Source organism: Macaca mulatta, chromosome 20 (assembly GCF_049350105.2).
Source record: "Macaca mulatta isolate MMU2019108-1 chromosome 20, T2T-MMU8v2.0, whole genome shotgun sequence".
Classification (NCBI taxonomy): domain Eukaryota; kingdom Metazoa; phylum Chordata; class Mammalia; order Primates; family Cercopithecidae; genus Macaca; species Macaca mulatta.
The window spans coordinates 83484669-83508569 of NC_133425.1; the positions used below are offsets into that span (position 1 = coordinate 83484669).

The window sequence follows — 23901 nt, forward strand, 5'->3', positions numbered from 1 at the left end:
AGCGGAATTCTCTCTGTACAGAGAGCTCAGCCCTAACACCTCCAGACACCCCTTCTTGCCGATGCCCTTTTCTAGCCTGACCTTGATGGTTCCTAGAGCCTGGGGGTAAAGTGTTCCCTGGCTCACTTCCTGTAACATCAACTGGAACTTTTCATTATGGTCTAAAAATAAGCCCAGCACTTTGGGAGGCCAAGGCAGGAGGATCGTTTGAGCTCAAAAGTTTGAGTCCAGCCTGGGCCACATAGCAAATCTTCACCTCTACTAAAAAAACAAAAAATCTGCTGGGTGCGGTGGCTTATGCCTGGAGTCCTCGGAAGGCTAAGGCAGGAGGATCACTTGAGCCCAGGAGGTGGACACTGCAGTAAGCTACGATAGCACCATTGCACTCCAGCCTGGTGGACAGAGCAGACTCTATCTCCATCATCATCATCATCATCATCGTCAGCTCTCAAGCATCAATCAGACCTTATTCTATAATGATGATGGTCACACAACTCTGAATAGACTAAAGACTAGTGAATTGTGCACTTCGCATAGGTGAAATGTATAGTATGTTAATTATATCCAAGAAAGCTGTTTATTTTTAAAGGGATTTATCATTCTAGTAACAAAAATAAATGATAATCGTGTGACTCTTTGGCACTTTCCTGTTTGTTTTTTTTTTTTTTCTGTTTGCTCCTTTGATCATCCAGCACACAGGTGGGAGGAAGGCTGGGTTTCGCTATCATCTCTGCCTTGCCGATGGATGAAGCCCAAACCCCAGGTGGGAAGTGCTGGGGTGGAGACTTCAATCCAGGGACTCTGGCCCGGGGCCTGTCCCATGTGTCATGTCAGTCGGCCTTTCATCATCTTAGCCTGATCAGTCCTGTCTAATCTGGTCATCCTCGGGTTGAGTCATTGGAATCCCTTTGGCCCTGTCACTGAATCCCCCTCTGGGACAGCGCTGGGACAGCTCTGTGGCCTCCAAGATGAACCCACTGACCCATACCTACTGGGGTTTATCATCTTCCTACATTGACTCAGGGCTGATGCATGTGACCCATGGAACATGGCAGAGCTGACAGTGTGTGACTTCTGTGACTGAGCTGTACGAGGCACCACAGCTTCTGTCTTGGTCTCTCAGGTCATCCACTCTGAGGGGAGCCAGCCACCATGCTGTATATTCAAGTGGCCTTGTGGCAGGGTCCATTTGGAGAGAACTGAGTTCTGGCCAGCAGCACCACTGGCCAGTGTGTGATGAAGTGACCTGGGAAGTGGCTCCTCCAGCCACAGTCAGGCCTTCAAATGAGCTGCAACTCTAGCTGATGCAAGACTACAGCTTCAGGAGACTTCAGGCAAGAATGCTCAGTCAAACCCCACCAGAAATAGGCACTCTTATTCTATCAGCAAGACCATGGCCTGCAGTAATGTGGAAAGTGGCCCAACAAGCTGAATGATCAAGCTAGCAAGCTTTGTAAGGAGGGCACTGAGGGTAGCGTATTTTGCACTTTATTTTATTCTATTTATTCATTTTTTAAAAACAGTAATATTATAAAATAGAGATGGGGTTTTGCCATGTTGCCCAGGCTGGTCTCAAACTTCTGGGTTCAAGCGATCCACCTGCCTCAGCCTCCCAAAGTGTTGGGATTACAGGCATAAGCCACTACACCTGGCCTCTTGCTACTTTTAAATAAAGTAAGAGAGGGAAGAGATAAACTAAAGGAAGGGCTGTTAAATATAAAAGAGATGCTTTCTGTCTGAAAACAATACTTTTTCTCATTCCCAGCCCCTCAAGGTGGCACACAATGCTGAGAATAGGAAACCTGGGGATGCAGGTCATTTAGGGAACAGGACGGGTGATGGTGGCAAGCCTCCCAGATGGCCCCAGTGACCCCCCAACTCCCGTATTTGTCTATGTGTGCTCCCCTCCCACACAGCAGGGCTGGTCTATGTGGTCAGCATAGAGTACGGTGGTGGTCAACGTGTGACTTCCCCTTGAGGCTGGATTATAATGGCATTGCAGCCTCCACTTGGCCTGTTGGCTCACTCACTCTAGAAGAAGCCAGACACCATGCAGTGAGGACACTCAGGCAGGCCCCAGAGAGTAACTGGGGCCCTCAGCCAACAGCCAGTGCCAGCCCACCTGCCTCGTGAGGGAGCCACCAGCCCCAGTCGAGCCTTCAGGTGATGCAGCCCTGGCTGACATAAAACCACATGAGAGACCCTGAGGAAAACCACCCTGCTGAGCACTTCCCACCTTCTTGGCTAATAGTCTGTGAGAGATAAAAAGTGATTTTTTGCTCTCTAAGCCATTAAGTTTTGGAGTGTGTAGCAGCACAGCAACAGATATAAAATATAGCAGCATATAAAAGACCTGCATGGAATTCCTGTGAAAGTGGGGATGCACCATGAATTTGGACCAGGGACAGACAACATCATCTGTTTTTCCTCCCTGAAACCCTTCTTAATGATCCTGGGGCCAGGGCACTCCCATCAGAATCAATGACCTGCTTTGGGTTTTAATTCTAACCAGCACTGGAATACCCCCTCCAACATGCAAGGTATCAGAAGGACTTGCTTTTGGTTACTTAAACACACCAGGCCATCTGACACCCTCACTAAGGACAACCACTTTGCAATCTCACTGATTCTCACTTGGACAGCCAGTGTTTGACTGGTGACTATTCTAAAAGTTTGGGCGTGCTGTTACCCAGGGGTGTGCTCTGTTTCTGCCCGTGGAGGAAATGCTTTGTCCGAAATCCTAATCAGAGTCCTAGTGCCAACCAGGGTGTCAGCCTTGGCGGAGCCCTGGAGACACCTGGGAGCTCTGAACATGTGGCTGCCCACCCCACCCCACCCTGGGAGCTGCTGGAAGCTGGAGGAGGCAGGAAGGGGCCTCCCTGGGGCCCTCAGAGGGTGCACAGCCCTGGAACAACTGGATCTAAGACTTGGCCTCCAGTGAGGGAGAGGGCGAATTTCTGTCACATGGACCCCCCAGTTTGTGGCACTTTGCTGTGGCAGCCCCAGCACCCGGATGTAAAGTGGAGCTGGCGTTGGCCCCACAGCCCTTTCTTCCTGCTTCATGACCCCCAGGAGAGACACCCTGAGCTCCCGCTTTCCCACACACACTCGAGGCTGAAAACACAGGGTTTTTACGCCCAGACCTGCTGTTTCTTTCAGTTGTAACTTTTATCTTATGAAAACATTTCTGACCTACTCGAAAGTAGAAGGCCAGGACTCATCGCTTCTTCCTCCTCTTTCCACCCAAGGATAGAGAGAATAAAAGCCAGTCACATGGTCCCTGCAGGAGGACGCCATGTGGTCACTGCTGTCACCAAGAGACTGTGCAGGCTCCAGCCGTGCATGGGCGCCCCGAGTGTTAACCGGGCTCAGCCACAACCTCACTTGACGGCAACACACAGAGGCATCTGCCTGTTAAGCAGGTGGTCCCCCAGGGTCCCCTGAGTGTGCAGCCAGGGAACCAGATGCCCACATTTCCTCACCCTCCTCCCATCTTCCCTCCCTCATCTTCCTCCACGTGCTTGAGTACTTGCTCTGAAATCCAACCTTTAGTGACGATAAAGGAATGAAAAAGAATTCCCTCCACTTAAAGTGGACAGCAAAGCCCTCAATTCCTCTAGGACCCTCTGTCCTTGGTTTAAGTTTGTAAGAAACTTCTAGGAAATGTTGCTTCTATCTTATGTCAAGGCTTCTACACAAATGACAGATGTCCACAGGATGCCCACAGGATGACGGGGGACTCTCCCTGCTGCCCAAAGACCCCCTGGCTTTCCTGAGGGTGATGGACCCACCCAGTTCCCTGCTGCCCAAAGATGCCCCGGCTTTCCCAAGGGTGATGGGACCCGCCCAGCTCCCTGCTGCCCAGACCCCCTGACTTTCCTGAGAGTGATGGACCCACCCAGTTCCCTGCTGCCCAGACCCCCCAGCTTTCCTGAGGGTGATGCTGTCTAGCTCCTGGCTAGATGCCCTGGCTTTCCTGAGGGTGATGGACCTGCCCAGCTTCCTGCTACCCAGAGATGCCCGGGATTTCCTGAGCGTGATGAGGCCCCACCTGAGGATGGCTGCATTTGTGCCAGCTTCAGATATTTCATCTGAGCCGACAGAGGCTCTAGAACTTGGAATCCACCAACGTTGACCAACACTGGGAGCAGCGTCCGGAGCCCCAAGACAACCTGATCACTCAGAGATCTCTCTTCCCCACCCCACCTTCTTCCTGAGCCATGCACAGAGAGGGTAGACATTGAACAATGATTAGAAGCAACTCCAGGGTCCCTCCATGGGATTGAGACCAGGTGACAATGTGCGCCAGGCACGTTCTAGGAAATGCTGGAGGAATAGGGCCATCTGGACCCGTTGAGAGGTAGGTGGTTCCAACTCAGACTTCAGAGGGAGCACCGTGGGTTGGGGTGAAAATGGCACTTCTATCTCTAGAGTTCCCCCAATGGCCAAAAGGTGGAGTCAACCCAGATGTCCTTGGATGGACTGATGCCTGCTTACCTAACATGAGGTGCCTCCCCACCGAGGAGTAAGACTCAGCCACAGAGGAGTGAGGGCCTCATCCATGCTGCAGTGTGGGCCAGCCTGGAGAATGTCATGGAAGTGGAAGAAGCCAGAGGCGAGGGCCACATGTGGCCAGCTGCATCCCTGTGACATGGCAGAGCAGTCAGGGGCCCATGGGTGGTTGTCCGGAGCTAGCGGGGATGGGCAGTCATTAGGTGGTCTTTGGGGATGATGAAAAGACTTTGGAAGTAAACGGAAGGCATAGTACAGCATGCGCCTCATGCCACCTACTGTGTCATAGTTTAAAACCTTAATTTTATGTGCAGTGAGTTTCACCTTAATTTAAAAAACAGGAAGAGAAATACCAGAGGATGAGAATTCTTTACTCATGGTGTGCTCTGTGCATGTGAGATGAATGTCATACCCCACACACTTGCAGACTCCCAATCGGGTGCTGTTCCTGCCCTCCTGGAGTCAACGACCTGTACGAAGTCCCCAAAAGAATGGGATGGTGCCCCGGCAGCCTGGGGCTTTGAAGGAGGAGGGCGTCACCCAGGTGGACCCTGCCAGACCCCTCACTTAGGGGCGGCTGAGGGTGCACCAACCAGTGTGCTGGGACTCTGTGTTCTGACCACAGTGCTGGGGCCCTTTCTAGAAGCTTCCTGGAAGAGAGAGTCAGTTTTTGTGTAGGCGCGGGGAACGCAGGCCGGAGGCCCCATAAGGACGGGCACATCTCCCTCCCGGAGCCTCACTGGCCACACCTGCTTCAGGGGAGCAAAGGGAGCTGCTGGGGCACTCGGGCCGTGGGAGGTGCCAGTCAGAAGGTGAGTGTGAAACTGGGGCGCTCGGGCTGTGGGAGGTGCCTGTCGAAAGGCGAGTGTGAAACTGGGGCACGCGGGCCGCGGGAGGTGCCCGTCGGAAGGCGAGTGTGAAACTGGGGCACGCGGGCCGCGGGAGGTGCCCGTCGGAAGGCGAGTGTGAAACTGGGGCACGCGGGCCGCGGGAGGTGCCCGTCGGAAGGCGAGTGTGAAAACAGCAGTGTGTAAGCAATGGAAGGGTCTTTCCAAGGAAGCGGGTCTGGGGAAAATGAGGGGGCGGTCAGGATGGGCTTCTGAAACATTTTTTAAATGTCTGTTTTCTCATTATAAAGGCAATGTATGCTCATTGTAGCAAACTTCAAAAATACAGGAAAGTAGAAGGTGGGAAAAGGCACTGCAAATCTGCCGTCCAGACCTAACTGAGAACGCAAGGTGTGCTGCTGCCCTCGGGGCACGTGGCCACGCCTCCTCCTGCGCCCGCCCTCACATCTCCCCATCCGGCGTGAAGCCGCTCAATAGCAATTTATGGGCTAAATTTTGGCCATGATTAAATTCCTGTGACTCGGTTTCCCTGGAAGCTCATGAGAGCCAGGACGCCTTAAGTGAATGGAACGTCGACGCGGGGCTCAGGGGAAGGCAGGGTCACTGATGCACCTGCACTCCGCCTGGCAGTAGCCTGCCTCAGTGGCGGCAGCTCAGTTTTGGGTGCTGTTTATCTCCTACGAACGAGGAAACCAGAGCTCTGAAAGCACCAAGGCTGGCCGAGGGTCCCCACAGAGAATTGAGGAGTGGGCTGGAATCCCCCCAACCAGTGCCCCTTGCTGAGCCTGGAGTGGGGTCTGAGTGTTAAACTCTCTAGGGGAAGCCCCCACCGAGGGTGACCCCCACAGAGACCAGAGGGCTGGACATCCCAAATTCCTTGGAGCAGGTGCACCCCTCTGCTGCCTGGAAGGAAAAAAGCCCAGTGGGTTAGGAAAAAGCCGCTCACCCTTGCAAAGCTGCAGCGTCCTGGGCCTTGGCCGCTCGTTCTAGTTTATGGTGAAAGCCAGGTGGGGCCGGGAACAGACTCTGTGCCTCTGAGGCAGCCGGACGCAGCTCTTGATGCAGAAGGTTGATTTTGTCTGGATCCCTCTTGACCAGACAAGGTAGGGTTAAGTGTGTGAAGGGGGAGAAGGGAATGCTTGAAACTTCCCAGCCCAGAGCCAGCCAGTGCTCGGAGACACAGCCCCAACGCACTGCTGCCGCTGCGGGCACCTGGGGCGTGGAGCCGGACACGGGGCAGCTGTCCCTCTGCAGCCACACGCCACAGGGGATGAGCGCCGGCAGACACGCCCGCTCGCTCCAGGGTAAGTGCAGTGTGCGGCGTCTGGGGCGGCTCTGGGCGCTGGTGTCAAGGAGGTCAGAAATGAAGTGTTTTCACGCAGGCCGGATTCGATGCGATTGGGCCATCTGGATTGACCATGGTGTTGATCACGATGCCTTCAGACTCGCAACCGAGGGGGTGCACGCAGGGGAATGTGCCATCTGGGAACGTCTTTCAGGCAAAACAAAGCATTTTGCTTTCCAGTTGATAATAGAGAGTGCTGAACCCAATGCCAAGAGCTCAGAGGCGAATTCATTTGGTGGGAAGAGTCTGTCTGTGTCTTTGATCTGACGTGGGTAGGGGCGTCCTCCCCAAGTCACGATTTCTATTAGCTGCTGACTTTGCCTTTTCTCCTTTTTGTGGCACGCTTCAGGTGACAGACTTACCTCTCAGCGCCCGGGTTGGGATATGCCGTGGACAGACTCAATTAGCTAAACATGTTGTTAATTGTGCATCTCATTACAGCTTTTTTTTTTTTTTTTTAAGGAAAGAAAAACAAAGTGTGGAGGCGGAAGGGCTGGGTGCCCCGGCCATCCAGGGGCAGGATGAGTTTGGGGCTTGCAAGTCCACAGTGAATGTGAGGCAGGCACCGTCAATAATGAAGTGTCTTTATGATATTTGTAAGCACTAGGCTCTTCTCAATCCTTTTATTCGAACACGTTTCAAAGCAGACCCCCTTCCTGGCACTTCTGTGAGGCGTCTGCTTCCCATTACAAAGCTGGGCCATGAACGAAAGTGATAATCGCGGCTTCCAAACATAAACTTCCTGAAACTCCTTTAGAAGGCTCCTCCAGGACGTGCAGACATAACCAGAAAGCCGTCACACCGGGAGGTCGGCCGCCGGTGCGTCTTGGCTCCGTCGTGATCCTGGTGAGGGTGGCAGGTCGGGATTGTAAACTGCAGGAGGGGACTTAAGCGACAGAACAGGGAAGAAAAATGGCTGAGTTTAGCAAAAGGCCGGCCTCAGCAGTGACTTCCCCCCTGCCCCCTGCCCCCCGCCCAGTGTCCTTACGCTTTGTGCAGAAATCCGGTGTGATCTAAGATATTGGTGTGGAATTCCCATGTGATGGTGATTTGTCGCGCCTTCCAGTGTCCTGAGCAGGAACAGGACAGAGGGCGTCGGTGGCTTTTTAGTTAAAAACAGGGCCTCGGCCAGGTGTGGTAGCTCACGCCTGTAATCCCAGCACTTTGGGAGGCCGAGGCAGGTGGATCACCTGAGGTCAGGAGTTCGTAGAGCAGCCTGGCCAACGTGGTGAAACCCCATCTCTACTAAAAAACACAAAAATTAGCTGGGTGTGGTGGCAGGCGCCTGTAATCCCAGCTACTCGGGAGACTGAGGCAGGAGAATCACTTGAACCCGGGAGGTGGAGGTTGCAGTGAGCTGGGATTGCACTCCAAGAGTGAGACTTTGTCTCAAAAAACAAAACAAAACAAACAAAAACAAACAAAAGAACATGGGCAGGGCCTCTCGCCCCGTGTGGTGGCTTAGGGACGCAGAGCTTCCTGGCCACCCTTTGGCTTTGGTCCCATCTGTCCTCACAGCAGTCCAGGGGCTAAATCACAAGGTACCGACGGCCCTCTTAGTCCTTCCTGACTTCAAGGAGAGTTTCTTTGCAGACCCAGTACTTGGATTGGGCTGTGAAAGAGGAGGAACCCTCCCTGGGATAGATGGGGGTAGGTGGGGGTAGGTGGGGGTAGATAGGGGTAGGTGGGGGTAGGTGGGGGCAGGTGGGGGTAGGTGGGGGTAGATAGGGTAGGTGGGGGTAGGTGGGGGTAAGTGGGGGTAGGTGGGGGTAGGTGGCAGTAGATGGGGGTAGATGGGGTAGGCGGGGGTAGATGGGGTAGGCGGGGGTAGATGGGGGTAGGCGAGGGTAGGTGGGGGTAGGTGAGGGTAGGTGGGGGTAGGTGGGGGTAGATGGGGTAGGTGGGGTAGGTGGGGGTAGATGGGGGTAGGTGGGGGTAGATGGGGTAGGTGGGGGCAGGTGGGGGTAGGTGGGGGTAGGTGGGGGTAGGTGGGGGTAGATGGGGTAGGTGGGGGTAGGTGGGGGTAAGTGGGGGTAGGTGGGGGTAGGTGGCAGTAGATGGGGGTAGATGGGGTAGGCGGGGGTAGATGGGGTAGGCGGGGGTAGATGGGGGTAGGCGGGGGTAGGTGGGGGTAGGTGAGGGTAGACGGGGTTAGGTGGTGGTAGATGGGGGTAGGTGGGGGTAGGTGGGGGTAGGTGGGGGTAGGTGGGGGTAGATGGGGGTAGGTGGGGGTAGATGGGGTAGGTGGGGGTAGGTGGGGGTAGGTGGGATAGGCGGGGGTACGTGGGGGTAGATGGGGGTAGGTGGGGGTAGATGGGGGTAGATGTCACTTGCTACCAAAGCGTCTGCTGCGGGGCCCCTGATCGCCACCTCCCTGCCTCCATCCACCGGGACCTGGCCCCTTGGTCTTGTGTCTGTGGAGCCTCTGTGGTGACACATGGCAGAATGTGTGTGCTCATGGCTTTGGTTTCTCTGGAAAGGGTGTCCCAAGATGAGAGTGTTCAAAGACTCTTCAAGGACAGGAATTGCTCTCCTCCAACGCTTCAGATGTGGATAGAAGTTTTGTTCTCGTGTTTTATGTGGTGCCCGACGGTAATGTTATGTGATTCTTCAGCACCAAGAATGGGATCGTCATCAGTTGCTACAGCTGTCCTCGTGCGTCCACTGCAGTGGCTGGTTTCTGGTGGATGCCCCTCCCAGCCCCTCCCCCGCTCCCCTCCCCTGGGTAGAGCAGGAACAGGACAGAGGCTGTCAGTGGCTTTTTGGTTAAAAACATTGGCAGGGCCTCTCGCCCAGTGTGCTGGCTCAGGGACGCAGAGCTTCCTGGCCACCTTTTGGCTTTGGTCCTGTTTGTCCCCACAGCAGTCCATGGGCCATGAGATCTCAAAGGCTGGGCACTGGAGGCTTTGCTCTCTGTCCTTCACACCAAGCTGGCCTGAGCTCTCCACCTGCTGGGGCTGCCCAGTGCTCCTTGGCTCAGAAACTCAGAAATGCTTCCAGCCACCCCCCCACGGGACCAGCGTGAAGACCCGGTGCTGGGGCTCCTGGCTGGTGCTGTCACCGCTCAAGTTTGGGGGCCTGCCCTCCTTGTCCTCCCCGAAGCCCCCCTCCCTAACCCCTGGGGGTATCGGAAGAGTGGGGGTTCCTATTTGCATTTCTCCTGCGTGAATCGGATCATCTTCTTACCCCACGGAAGCCTTGGGACGCCGAGGCTGGGTGGGGACGGTGGAATAATCCTCCGTGGCACGAGGACGGTCAGTGTGCTCGTCACTCTTAGCTGCAGTGCGTGTGACCGTCGCCAGGGCTGCTGTGTGAGGAACGGGAGTTGGCTGCGTCTGCTCTGCCCCAGGTAGTTAATAGGGTGGTTTTCACTCCTTGCCAAAGCCCAGCAAGGCAAACAGTGTTTAACTCTTTTCTCGGCTGAAGACATGGGACCTCAGAGAGGTTAAGACACTGGCTGGGGGCCACCTGGCCAGGAAGCTTCCGGGCCTCGCCTGCACCAGAACTGTCCGATGGGGACGTCATCTGCCTCCCAGATGGTATCTTATCTTAAAAAACAACAACAACAACAACAACAAAACACAAGGGATTTATTGAGATACGCTTCACGTACCACACCGTTCACCCGTTAAAGTGCAATTCCGTTTAGAACATTTAGAGACGTGTACCCACGACCCCTATCAACTCAGAAACTTTCATTACCCCAGACAGAAGCCCCCAGCCTCTCGCCGGCCCCGCCAGCCACACTCTGCTTCAATCCAGGAGTCGTCAGCTCTGGTCCTGTCCCACGCGCAGGTCACACAACGTGTGGCCCTTTGGGAGTGTCTCCCTCGCTCAGCATCACATTCTGGGGGCCCGTCCACGTAGCCAGCACCACCCCAGATGACAGCCCAGGTGTTCTTGTCTGAGCCTACGAAGATCCCTAAAGAACGGTTAGAAACTTCAGCTTCACTGGCTCCAGCCAGTGTGGACGCCGCTACCCTTCTGTGACCCCGTTTTCTGCCTGTCCCCACAGCCGGACAAAATGTGCTCCCCACCCCTCCCTTTCTCCTACACCTGGAGGCCTCCAGCTAGACTTCCTTCGGGCCTGCGTTTCACTATCAGTATGTGGACCTCTGGTTATTTTTTTCCTGGAGAAGACACTACTTGAGTATTAGGGGGAATTTTGGCCAGGCACAGCAGTGGCTCATGCCTGTAATCACAGCACTTTGAGAGGCCGAGGCAGGAGGATCACTTGAGCCCAGGAGTTTGAGACCAGCCTGGGCAACATAGTGAGACCCCATCTCTACAAGAAACAATTTAAAAAAATTAGCCAGGTGTGGTGGTACATGTGTATAGTCCCAGCTAGTTGGGAAGCTGAGGCGGGAGGAACACTTGAGCTGTGGAGGTCAAGGCTGCAGTGAGAGCTATGATGGTGCCACTGCACTCCAACCGGGGCAACACAGTGAGACCCTGTCTCAAAAAAAGGAAAGAGGAATTTTGATCCTCAACACTATAAAGGCCTCTATAACACATACAGCATTTTCTTTTTCCTTTTTTTTTTTTTTTTTTTTTGAGACAGAGTTTTGCTCTTGTTGCCCAGGCTGGAGTGCAGTGGCACAATCTTGGCTCACTGCAACCTCTGCCTCCCAGGTTCAAGTGATTCTCCTGTCTCAGTCTCCCAGGTAGCTAGGACTACAGGTGCCTGTGACCAAGCCTGGCTAATTTTTGTATTTTTAATAGTGATGGAGTTTCACTGTGTTGACCAGGCTGGTCTTGAACTCCTGACCTCAGGCAATCTACCTGCCTCGGCCTCCCAAAGTGCTGGGATTATGGTGTGAGCCACCGTGCTTGACCACATACAGTATTTTCAAAGGGCCCAGGGGGACACAGTGAGCCCAGCGACCCCAGGCAGGATTAGTAAATAAGCATAATCAGGAATGGATAAAGAGCTGAAAGCCTGAGTGCTAAGTTGTAAAGACTCAGAAGCCCTGGTGGGAGCTTGGTGGTTGATTGATGATGTCTGCCACGACTGGGTAGGGGGTTAACAGCACATGTGCCACGTAGTGGCATCTGGTACAGATTTGGTTGGGTGGGAGAAGTCCCTGGATTCCAGAAGTCAGGGTGGGCACACCCAGGAAGCAAGCGCTCACACCCCCTTGTGTGTTGATGGCTGGCCTGGCTGGCCTGGCCCGGGAGGGTCCATCACAGTTGCAAGCTGCAGGCCGACTGGGTCTTGGCGTGGGCCCAGCAAGCTGCTTTCAGGGAGTCTGGGAGGAGCTGCCTCTCAGGTCAGCCACCTCTGAAGAGTGGAGGGTTTAAAAACCAGACCCCATTGCTCTGCCACACCTGCAACATCTGGCCCAGCACAGCGTGTGTCCTTCTTGGGTAGCCGGGTTCCTGCAGAGGGAGACAGTGTGGTTGGGCGCCAGCAGGCACCTCCACCCGTGCCCCCACTCCCTGGAGTCAGTGCATTGCAGGGCCGTGACGGCCCCTCCTCTTCCTCCGTGCAGCTCCTGCACCCACCTCTCCCTGCTCGTGATTTACCTACAGGGCTCGGCACAGGGGTTCCTGAAGGAAATTTTCTCCATCCGCAAGGCCGTACGATAAATTCCCGCAGATGAGATTGGCTGTCTAGCAGAGGAGACCCTGTGTACTCTTGTGTTCTAGAACTTCCTTTTGGTGTCACCTTATTTATTTTTGCAGCCTCCTGCCTAATGTGTTTCTTTTGAAAGGTTAGGTTTTTCCCTTTAAAAAACGATTCAGACAGCAAACGTGCACAGAAAGGTGCAGGCTGCCTGTGTCCACGGGTCTGGGCCGACCAGGGGCTTTCCTACGACACTGTACCCGGAGTAGCCCCCACTGTGGCCTTGACAGATGCTTCCTTGTTGATTCTGCACCACGGGAGCCAAGGCAGGCTGGGTGGGCCATGGCTGTTCTTGGTCCCAGCGACGGCATTCAGGTGCAGGCTGGGGTGGGGGTGGCACCGCACTCTGGGCATCAATGCCGCTGGCCACCAGCCTGGGATGCCACGGGATGGAGCTCAGCTCAGCCACCACCTCACACTGCCACACAGGCCAGGAGGCGAATTTAGTTGAAGTCATCGCACCCAGGTGGGAATCCCACTGACTGCCTTCAGGGAGGGCAGCAGCAACGCCAGCCTCTCCAGGGTGATTTTCGGTAGAAACAGACCCCTCTAGATCCCAGAAACTGGGCCCTCACCATGGCCGGCTCAGCCTCACTGGGGGAAAAGCCATCGTAATAACCAAGTAACAGCAGCGAGGGTCATGAGTTCTGCCTTTGGGGCGTGCTGGCAGGCGGGCGGGGGTCTCTGTGCCTCGGCCCTCTCAGGCCTGTGCAGGAGGTGCCACGACTGTCCCAGGCTTCAGACAAGTTGACTGTGGCCAGCTGGAAAAGACTCCCCTAAATAAATGCCCTGATCCCCAGAACCTGTGCTTGATGCCTGGATTAGCCCATTTTCTTTTTCTTTTTTTTTTTTTTTTGAGATGGAGTTTTGCTCTGTTGCCCAGGCTGGAGTGCAGTGGCACGATCTCGGCTCACTGCAAGCTCCACTTCCTGAGTTCATGCCATTCTCCTGCCTCAGCCTCCCGAGTAGCTGGGACTACAGGTGCCCGCCACCATGCCCAGCTAATTTTTTGTATTTTTCATAGAGATGGGGTTTCACCGTGTTAGCCAGGATGGTCTTGATCTCCTGACCTTGTGATCCTCCCGCCTCGGCCTCCCAGAGTGCTGGGATTACAGGTGTGAGCCACCGCGCCCGGCTTGGATTAGCCCATTTTCACACTGCTAGGAAGAACTGTCCGAGACGGGGTAATTTATAAAGGAAAGAGGTTTAATTGACTCACAATTCAGCATGACTGGGGAGGCCTCAGGAAACTGACAATCATGGCAGAAGGCAAAGAAGAAGCAAGGACTTTCTTCACAAGGCAGCAGGAGGGAGCAATGCCGAGCAAAGGTGGGAGAGCCTCCTAAAACCATCAGCTCTCACGAGAACTCGCTCACTACCACGGGAACAGCATGGAGGAACTGCCCTGTGATTCAGTCACCTGCCCCCGGGCTCTCCCTCCACACGTGAGGATCATGGGGATTAAATTCGAGGTGAGATCTGGCTGGGGACCCGAAACTGCCCATGTCACTGCCGTGCACAGCACTGCTGGTGGCTGAGGTTCACGAGGCTAGGTCTTCCCAGATGATCCAGCTGGGCCCAACATAATGGCAGGGTCCTTTTAAGGAGGAGGCAGAGGAGGATTCGGCCCACGCAGAGGCAACGGCCCTGGGACACAGAGGTGGAGGCAGAGATTACAGGGAAGCGGCCACAAGTCAGGGCACAGCTGACCTGCAGACTTTGCAGAGGCAGGAATTACCCTCGGTAGCACACAGCCCTGCAGCCCTTGGCTTTGTCCCCACAGGGCCCACGATGGGCTCCGGCCTCCACGCCGCGTTTTAAGGCCCTCGGTTTGTGACGTCACGGCAGCCCAGGAGCCTGGCGATGGCTGAGGACTGAAGGACCCTCCCACGCCCTGCACACAGGCCTCGCTGACCCCGGGGTCTGAGCTCCTCCGTGTGATCTGTATGTCATTTGGAGGTGGATGCAGGGTAGAGAATACTTTCTCCAAGATTTTTGTCCCCTTCTCTTTGAAGAAATGAGGCCATTTCCTTCTTTGAGAAGTGCCCTCCCGTTGCCCATCCTCAGCCTACAGTCACTTCTGGTGGGTAAGAGGCTGCAGACCCCCCAGCCCACCTCTGCGCCTGCTGGCCAGGGGGAAGGAGGCAGAAAAGACCCCGGCTCTGGGGCTTTCCCTCTCCTGTCCCCGCCGGCACGTGCCACCGTGGTGGGAGACTCGCTGGGCTCTGTTCTGGCAGAGCTGTGGAGCCTGGGCTGGCCATCCCCCCAGCGTCAGTTACATCGGAGCAATGGGCGCCTCACCTCCTGTGCCACCTAGGCTGGGCTGAGATGGGGAAGGCAGGAGAGGCCGGGCAGAGGAAGCTTGGAAAATGAGTAGGGTGCAGTGATCCACACCTGAGTGGCTTCATGGAGCCTCACTGTGAAGAGGGGAAGGTAATTCCAGTTCTTCCTTGTTTAACCTGAGCTGCATGAAGAGAGCATGACACCTGTTAGTAAGAACAGAAACAGGCATGTGTGTGCAGGGGCCTCTGTGCGTGGGCACTTAGCGTCACCCTCCGTTGTCACGCGGCTCCACACGCGAAGCTTTGGGGTTTCGGCTCGATTATGATTCAAGGAAACTCACTGGGAGAACGACGTTCCTGAGACTCGTATGTCTCATCCCAAGCCTGCCAGGCACCCGGGGCTCCTCTGCAAAGACGGGCCTCCTGGACTTTTCCTGGCCTTACTGTGCCCTGACGCCCGCAGGGCAAGGCACTTTGGGCTGGTTGGCGTCTGAGTGTCCTGAGGCTGCTGGAATGAGTCACTGCGAACCCACAGCTTTAAAGAGCAGCGTATTCGTCAGGGCCTTGGGGCCGAGAGTGTGAAGTCAGGGCATGCGCAGGGCCGCGCCGCCTCTGAAGGCTTCTGGGAGGCTCCTGGTGTTCTTGGCTGTGGCCGTGTCTCCCCGGTCTCTATCTCCGTCTCCATGCAGCCTCCTCTGTTCTGTGCCTCCAATCTCCCTCTGCGAGGACTCAACTCAGCGGCCCACCCTAAGTCCAGGATATCCTCCTCTCGACTACGAACTCATCACATCTGCAGAGACCCTTTTTCCAAATGGGGCCGCGTTCAGAGATTTTGGGGAGTAAGGCGGGGACATTCCTGCTTGGGGGTCTCACCTTTCAGCCCCCACATCCCTACACTCAGAGTTGGGAATGGGAAGCAGAGTAGACTGTGGGGACGTGGGGACGGAGGTGCACGTCTGTGGGGACGTGGGGACGGAGGTGCACGTCTGTGGGGACGCGGGGAGGGAGGTGCACGTCTGTGGGGACGCGGGGACGGAGGTGCACATCTGTGGGGACGCGGGGACGGAGGTGCACGTCTGTGGGGACGCGGGGACGGAGGTGCACGTCTGTGGGGACGCGGGGACGGAGGTGCACGTCTGTGGGGACGCGGGGACGGAGGTGCACGTCTGTGGGGACGCGGGGACGGAGGTGCACGTCTGTGGGGACGCGGGGACGGAGGTGCACGTCTGTGGGGACGTGGGGACGGAGGTGCACGTTTGTGGGGATGCGGGGACGGAGGTGCACGTCTGTGGGGACGTGGGGACGGAGGTGCACATTGTGCAGAGAGGAGGTGTCACTCCATTGGGGCCATGACAAAGGCCCAGGGGGGAACAGTGCGGCCGCACGCTGCTGTGTGGCCACGTGGGCAGGGGCGGGGGCAGCCGTCGCTGAGGCTCCTCCAGTGTCTGGGGAAAGCAGATTCTCCTGGCCTGAGACGGGCACGTAGGGCATCACAGCCTGAGGCCTGCATTTCCCCAGTGCTGGGTCTGGTGCCGGCGCTGGTCTTTGGACCAGTGGCTTTCGGCCCCCGCATTGCTCTCCTCATCTGTGAAATTCGAGTAGGGATGGAGCCTGCGTGGCTGTGCACAGAGCATTTCCAAACCCCGTGGCGTCAGCAGCAGCAGCAGCAGTAAGTGCCAGCCCCCGGAGCAAAAGCCCGTGAGGCGTGCAGACCGTGGACCCCGTGTGCCCCTCCCCGTGAAGTGGTGGGGGCTCTGGACTCCAAAAAGCCAGAGACTGCAGGTGGCTCGGAGGCACGGTGCAGTCCTGGGGTCGCAGGAGCACGGAGCGTTCCGCATTTGAAGAGTGTTTATGGAGACGTCCGCAGATGGGCAGGATCCGGGACCACAGCAGCCATGCCACAGGACGTCCTCCGGTGAGCCCTGCACCATCGCGCTGTGGCCCTGGCCATTCCTGCGGGCCAGCACATCTGGCTCTGGCTGCTGGTGCAGCGCATCTCGATTCTGGACTGAGACTCTATGGCCACACCCAGCGTCTCCCGGGTGCAGGCAGAAGACGGGGCTCTGGGGTTGCTGCCTGGAATTCAATTGCTCTTTCCATCCTGAAGAAACAGGCGTCGCATTGCACAAGACCGTGGTGACGGAGGCTTCTGGGGGTGAGGATCTTTGGGGGTTGAGTTGCTGATGTCCTAGGATCTTCTCCCCACCTCTGTTTCCCCAGAGAACTCTCAGCTCCAGGGTCGCCACTACGGCGTGACTTCCCTGAAAGCAGGTGGTGGTGACGCTGTAGGGTGTTGGCCTCCTTTCCTGGCACTCACCCTCTTTCGGGGCCTTGCCCACTGTATTGGGGGCCACACGTGTGTTTGCTGAGGGTAGGTCATCATAGGCACCATAGCTTCTTGCCCCCGCTCCCCAAGACCACCTGGTCCAGGGGAGGCCAGCGCCATATGCCAGCAGCTCTGTGGGGAGGCTCAACAGGGGCGTGCTGAGGCCTAGCACCCGGAACCTAGCACCGGAATGCCTGAGCCTCACCATTCGTGCCGGCTTTTCCCCTCACTCCTCACGTATAGAATGCAAATACTTTGAGGAAGACAAAGGCGTGAAATCATTGACACTTTAGAGTTGGAAGCAGCTTCAGAGTCACAAGTCCAACTGGCTCTCCCGAAATCACCCAGGCCGAGGCTGCCCCACCCCAGTACCCATCAGAACCCCCTGGAAGGCGAGTTCAGACCCCCGGAAGCCGCCTCCTGGGCTTGTGATTCAGGAGCCTGGGGCGGGCCCTGAGGCTCCACGTTGCTGACTAGTTGTAGGTGGTACCGCTGCCGGCCCGGCCCGCTTGGACTTGGAGAACCCGCTCTGGCTCACGCCGCACTGAGCTGGTTGCCGCCTGGCCTGCCACGGTCTCCGTCCGTCTTCTCTGGCAGGGGCTGGGTCTCCCAGGTGTCACCGAGTGCCTGGTCGCTCCAATTCAGTTTGCTTACAGGGTCTGTGCGTAACACCCAAGGCCCCTCTCCTGTTCCTCCGAATCCACATGGCGTGAGTAGCTTCCGCAGCCCCGGTGCAGCCTCCTGACCCCAGGCCCGTCTGCCTCGGCGTGAACCGTGTCAGAGAGATGTCCTCCCAGCGTGGACTGCCGTCCTGCAGGTCAGAATCGTGGTCATTCAGAACCGCTCGTCTTAAAGTGCCTTCTCTAGACAAAAAAACGCCTTTTCCATCGAAGGTGGGGAGGGGAGAAAAATGGCCTCTGACCCAGGGAGTGCTGTGCGGGTTGGGCAGGTGCTGGTGGGCTCTAACAGAAGGATTTCCACGAGGGGCCCCGGGCAGCAGGTGCAGCTCGGCCGGGCGTAGCCGCGCTGGAGACACGTGTCTGCAGCTGAGCTCCGTGGGGCCTCGGGACAGGCGCTGGGAAACCTTAGAAACTGCAGCCCTGGCCTTCGTGGCGCAGTGTCCGTGGCAGGGAAGCTCAGGAAGCCTGTGGTCCAGCCCCCTTCACAGATGAGGACGCTGCGGCCCAGACCGGTTGCAGTCAGTGTTGAAGGCCCCTTGCTTTTCTTCAGCCCCCAGGCACCCGGGCCGGGTAGGGCTTCCCAAACCCCACTGTCAGGGCCCCTCCTGCACCGCCCCACGTCAAACCATTTCCTGCAGCAACGGGGCTGTGACGCCACTTTCGAAGCGGCCAGCGTGAGGAAGGGCTTTTGAACTAAAACCTCTCCCCGCAGTGGCCAGTCTGCAATGGGCTGTTTTTCTAAAGACATTTTTGTGGGTATATGTTCACGGGGTACATGAGAGATTTTGACACAAGCATGCAATGCATAATAATCACATCAGAGAGAATGGGGTCTCCATCCCCTCAAGCATTTATCCTTTCTGTTACAAACAAGCCAGTTGTTTTAGTTATTTTAAAATGTACAATCAAATTATTGTTGACTGTGCTCACCCTGTGGCACTATCAAATAATAGGTCTTATTCATTTCTTCTATTTTTTCTATTTTTTTGTACCCATTAACCACCGCCGCCCCCCCCGAGCCCCCACTCCCCTTCCCAGCCTCGGGTAACCCTCCTTCCACTCTCTATGTCCGTGACTTCAATTGTTTTGAGTTTTAGCTCCCACGAATAAGTGAAAACGTGTTGTTTTTCTTTCCATCCCTTGATTATATCACTTAACATAATGACCTCCAGTTCCATCCGCGTTGTTCAAATGACAGGATCTCGTTGTTTTTCGTGGCTGAATAGTTCTCCGTCGTGTATGTACCACATTTTCTTTATCTGTTCGTCTGTTGATGGGCACTTAGGTTACTTCCAAATCTTGCTACTGTGAACAGTGCTGCAGTAAACATAGGCATGCCGGCCGGGCGCAGAGGCTCACACCTAAGTCCCAGCACTTTGGGAGGTGAGGTGGGCGGATCCCTTGAGGTCAGGAGTTCAGTAAACACAGGACTGCAGGCATCTCTTTGATAGACTGATTCCTTTCTTTTGGGTCCATACCCAGCAGTGGGATTGCTGGATCCTATGGTAGCTCAATTTTTAGCTTTTTGGGGAACCGCCAAACTGTTCTCCAGAGTGGCCGTATTAATTTACATTCCCACCAACGGGGTATGAGGGCTCCCTTTTCCCCACGTCCTCGCCAGCATCTGTGACTGTCTGTTTTTTGGATAAAGGCCATTTTAACTGGAGTGAGATGATAGCTCACGGTAGTTTTGATGGGCACTTCTCTGATGATCAATGATGTTGAGCTCCTTTTCAGACGCCTGTTTGCCATTTGTGTGTCTCCTTTGAGAAACGTCTATTTAGATCTTTTGCCCATTTTTAACCAGATGATTAGACGCTTTCCTATAGAGTTGTTTGAGCTCGGTATATGTTCTGGTTATGAATTCCTTTTTCCTCCCATTCTGTGGGCTGTCTCTTGACTCTGGCTTGCTTCCTTTGCTGTGCAGAAGCTTTTTAACTCGGGGTGGCCCCACTTGTCCGTGTTTGCCTTGGTTGCCTGTGCGTGAGGGCATTGCTTGAGAAGTGTTTGCCCAGGCCAATGTCCTGGAGATTTTCCCCAGTGTTTTCTTATAGTAGTTTCATAGTTTGAGGTCTTGGATTCCAGACTTTAATCCATTTGGGTTTGATGTTTGCATGTGGCGAGAGCTAGGGGTCTCATTTCACTCTTCTGTGACGCGTAGCCAGTCTTCCCAGCACCATTTACGGAAGAGACTGTCCTTTCCCCCATGTACATTCTTGGCACCTTTGTTGAAAGTGAGTTCACTGTAGGTGTGTGGGTAATGGGCGGCTTTTCCAGCTGGTGAGTTTTCACGGCTTCTGGCGCTTTGACGTCTGGTGGCAGGACAGCCTGGTGAGCAGGGATCCCGCCTTGTGGACGCAGGGCGTGAGGACCTGTGGCTGAAGCCTGGCTCGGGGAGGAACAGTTTACCTCCCCGAGGGAAGCATGGGCAAGGCCACATTTTTTGGGTCTCAGTTACCTCCGTAGACTGTGATGAAAGCACAAAGGCTCTCGCAGCCAAGGGGCCTGTCGTAGGTCACGTCTGGTCTGTCTTAAATGGGTTACAAGTGGCCCCTCCAGGATGGGCAGCGCAGGACCCTGGCTGTGGGATGTGCATCCCTTCTGCTTAATTTCCCTGACACAGCTGGTTTGACACCCCCCCGGTGCAGGCTGCAGGGAGATCGGAGACACATGCAGCCTCTTGCTTTGAAAAGTTCACCATGTGGTCTAGAGCGTGGAGGAACTCCCAGGTGTGGGGAAAGTTCTTGCTGCACTGAGAGTGCCGTGGGACGGGACACCCGGCTCCTGTCAGGGTTGCACTGGGCAGGGCTGTGGGCCGTGCGATGGGAGGTCCTGTGGTCCCATGATGTCCGGTGAGCACCATGGGTGGTTAAGGAAGGGGCTCCCCCACCCCACAGCCAGTCCTGCCCCCCACCCACAGCTTCATGGCCTTTGCAAGTCCCTCCACCTCACTGTGCCCAAGTCTGCCCACCTGTGAATGGGGAGAATGATCAGGGCCACACTCACTCACTGCGGGGGTCTCGGAGGAGAACGAAAGGGACCACACTCACTGTGGGGGTCTCCAGGGTGGGGAATGACAGGGGCCACACTGCGGGGGTCTCAGGGGAGAATAGATCAGGGAACGCGCAGCGCCCAGCTGACTTCCCAGCCCGTGAGCCAGGGTAGATGGCGCCGTGGTTCCCGTGCTGCCTTCTCCTCTGCGCCTCCAGCTTCTGGAGTGTTGCCCTGGGCGTCAGGGACCCTGTCTGAGCCTCTCTGCAGCCTGGTGAGGGCGGGCCTGGCCCCTAGAGGCTGCCATGTGTGTGGTGAGCCTGCTTGCTGGGCCCACAGAGGGGCAGGGAGGTCAGAGGGGTTGTTGGGGACGAGGTGCCTCCCCTCTCCACCTACAAGCCCAGCAAGCCTGGCTCCTTGTGGCCGCCACACTGAGAATTCTGGGGCGCCATTGCTTTGGGAGGAAGTGGACACTGGAAACAGGCTGGGGGAAAATGTCTTATCAGTCTGTAAAAAACTTCAGCCACCATTCTCTTGCCGTGGCCTCTGGTGGAGATGATGCCTCTGGGGTGGGGGAAACAGAACCCAGAGGTGACTTAAAAAACAGCCACCAACCCTCCAGGTCGCAGGGCAGCAAACGGTGGCTCTGTGAGAAAACGCAGCTGGTTCCGCCCCTGCCCAGCCTGTCTTAACCCTGCCGCCTGCTCTTCTGTGCTGGGCTCTGTGCGTTCAGGGTGTGATTCCATTTAATTAATACTTAAACCAAACCTCAATGTGCAAAGGGGAAACGTGGCAGGAAGCACACCAAAAACAGCCACTGTGTTTATTTTCAAGGGGCTGGATTATTTTATGCATTGCTATAGTTTCTGATTTATCTACATATATCTATATATAATAGATATATGTTAAATATATATCTATCTATATAATATATATTAAATGTAGCTATATATAATATATAGATATGTATTATCTATAATATAGATATGTATCTATTATCTATAATAGATATAGATATATATCTATTATCTATAATAGATATAGATATATATCTATTATATATTATAGAAATATATCTAGATATAAATATATATTAAATATATCTAGATATATAGATATATATTAGATATATGTCTATAGATAATATATATCTATATATCTAGATATATTAAATATATATTAAATATATATATTATATATCAATATAATTAATATATATTATATATATGTAGATATCTATATCTATATATATATAAAATAGATATATATTATTTTCATAATCAGAAAAACACATTATAAAAAGCTTTAGGAAGACAAGTACGTGTGTGACACTCACGTGTCCTGGCTGATCAGCCAAGGTTGCTCCTCCAGAGAAGCTCGGGGTCACCGCTGTGCACCTCCAGCTCACGTCAGCTTTGTGTGGTGTACACAACTCCATCCTCTCCCCCTTCCCCTCCTGAGTTGACCCTGGTTTATCTGGGATGGCCATGGGCTCCACTAAAGATACTCACCGTCCAGGATGGTGGAGTGGAGAGAGAAAAATGCCAGAGTCCTGTGGCTTCAGGGGCCCTGTGCGTTCCTGGACTTCCTAGCTCTAGTTCTGGAGGCCAGAAAGGAAATTAAGAGGCCAGCCGAGCCGTACTCCCTCCAGAGGCTCTGGGGTGGGCCCTTCCAGCCGTACTCCCACCGGGGACTCTGGGCCCTTCCAGCCTCTCCCAGCTCCTGGGCACTCCAGGTATTCCTGGGCTTGTGGCCGCTTCGCTCCCATCTCTGCCTCTGTCCTCACTGGCCTCTTCATCTTTGGAGGCAAACTGCTCCCGTCCCCCGTCTCTCTTGTGTAAGGATACGTGGTCATCCAGGGTGGCCTCCCCATCTCAGGTGGAAAGTGTGCGCTCTGGGAAAGGCTCTGTGATGGGGATGGAAAGAGAAGCTGCAGAGCAGGAGAAAATATTCACACACACATGCCCGACTAGAGCCCTGGGGTCCAGACTGTGTAGAGAACTCTCAAAATTCAACCGTGAAAAAACTAGCCGATATGAGCATGGGCAAGACGTGGGGTGGTCTTCACTGAAGAGGATGCAGACGGCGGATCAGGACGTGGCAGGTGCCCCTCGCCCGCAGCCGTCGGGAAATGCACTGAGACCACAGGCAGGGATTGCCGCGCCCCCGTCAGGGCGGCCAGCACAGAACCGGTGATGCCGTGGTGTAGGCACAGGGCCTGGACCTCCATTGCTGGCAGGAGTGCACATGGCATGGCCACTCTAAACACCAGCTTGACGGTTTTACCCAAAACTAAACACCCAACTAACGCACAACCCCACAATGACACTCTTGGGGCATTTATTCCAAAGGAAGGGAGACATATCTTCATGCCAAAAACTGTGCAGCTGTATTTGTAACAGGCAGAATGTGGAGACGACGAAAGCCGCCTTCAGTGGACACACGCAGGGCCGCACCGGGGAACGCTACTCAGCCGTGAAAACAAACAGACCAGCTGCACACAGCAACTCGGACCATCTCCAGAGAATTCTGCCGAGTGGGAAAAGCCGACCTCAAAGAGGCTCTACATGCCATGATGCTGTTTGTGTAACCGGCATAATCAAAGCAGGGACGGAAAACATGTCGGTGGTTTGCCAGGGCTGGGGACGGGGGTGGGGGGAGGAGGAGCCGCAGGGGGGCAGCTGGAGGCAGCCTGTGATGAGGGGAACCGTTAGTGCTTTGGTGGTGGCGGCAGTTACCCGAATCTACACGTGTGATAAAATGGCCTTGCCCGAAGTGTGTGCGCGCGCGCACACACACACACACACACCAGGGCACGCAGAGCTGGGGGAATCTGAACGGGCCCCGTGGGTCATGCCAGGTTGATGGCCTGGCATGCTGTTGTGTTGGCACACCTGATGCTCTGAAGGGTGTGGTTGGGTAGGAGTGAGAGCCAGGGACGCGTGAGGGCTGGGGACATGTGAGAGCCGGGGACATGTGAGAGCCGGGGGCGTGTGAGAGCCGGGGATGTGCGAGAGCCGGGGATGTGTGAGAGCTGGGGGTATGTGAGGCTGGGGATGCGTGACAGCCAGGACAGATGTGTGCGGCTCTCTTGGCCTTTCTCTGCAATTTCCTGTGCATCTATAATTATTTCAAAAATAAAAGTTTTTTACAAAAAGAAAAAAATGAAGAAAAAATTACCGCAAATTCCTATTTTGTCCCTTTGGTCTTTTTTTACTTGGAGAGTCAATTCAGGTCTCTGAATACTCAACCATTGACTGCCTAGAAGACCTCGGGGAGGGCTGGGGCTCT

General features: G+C 55.0%; 1 protein-coding gene and 1 long non-coding RNA gene across 2 annotated transcripts in view; one reads left to right on the forward strand and one right to left on the reverse strand.

Moving 5' to 3' along the window:
- Positions 1-4862: 4862 nt before the first annotated feature.
- On the reverse strand, positions 4863-6581 carry LOC106995116 (uncharacterized). The gene is made up of 2 exons (XR_001441869.2): positions 6307-6581; positions 4863-4982 (listed from the first exon to the last, which is right to left on the reverse strand). It is a non-coding gene; the product is annotated as an uncharacterized LOC106995116 (long non-coding RNA).
- The window catches only part of ZNF469 (zinc finger protein 469), a 337361-nt gene continuing 319858 nt past the window's right edge, over positions 6399-23901 (forward strand). Inside the window, exon 1 of the mRNA XM_077986691.1 lies at positions 6399-6664. The gene's annotated coding sequence lies outside the window, so the exon portion shown is untranslated. The remainder of the gene's footprint in view (positions 6665-23901) is intronic.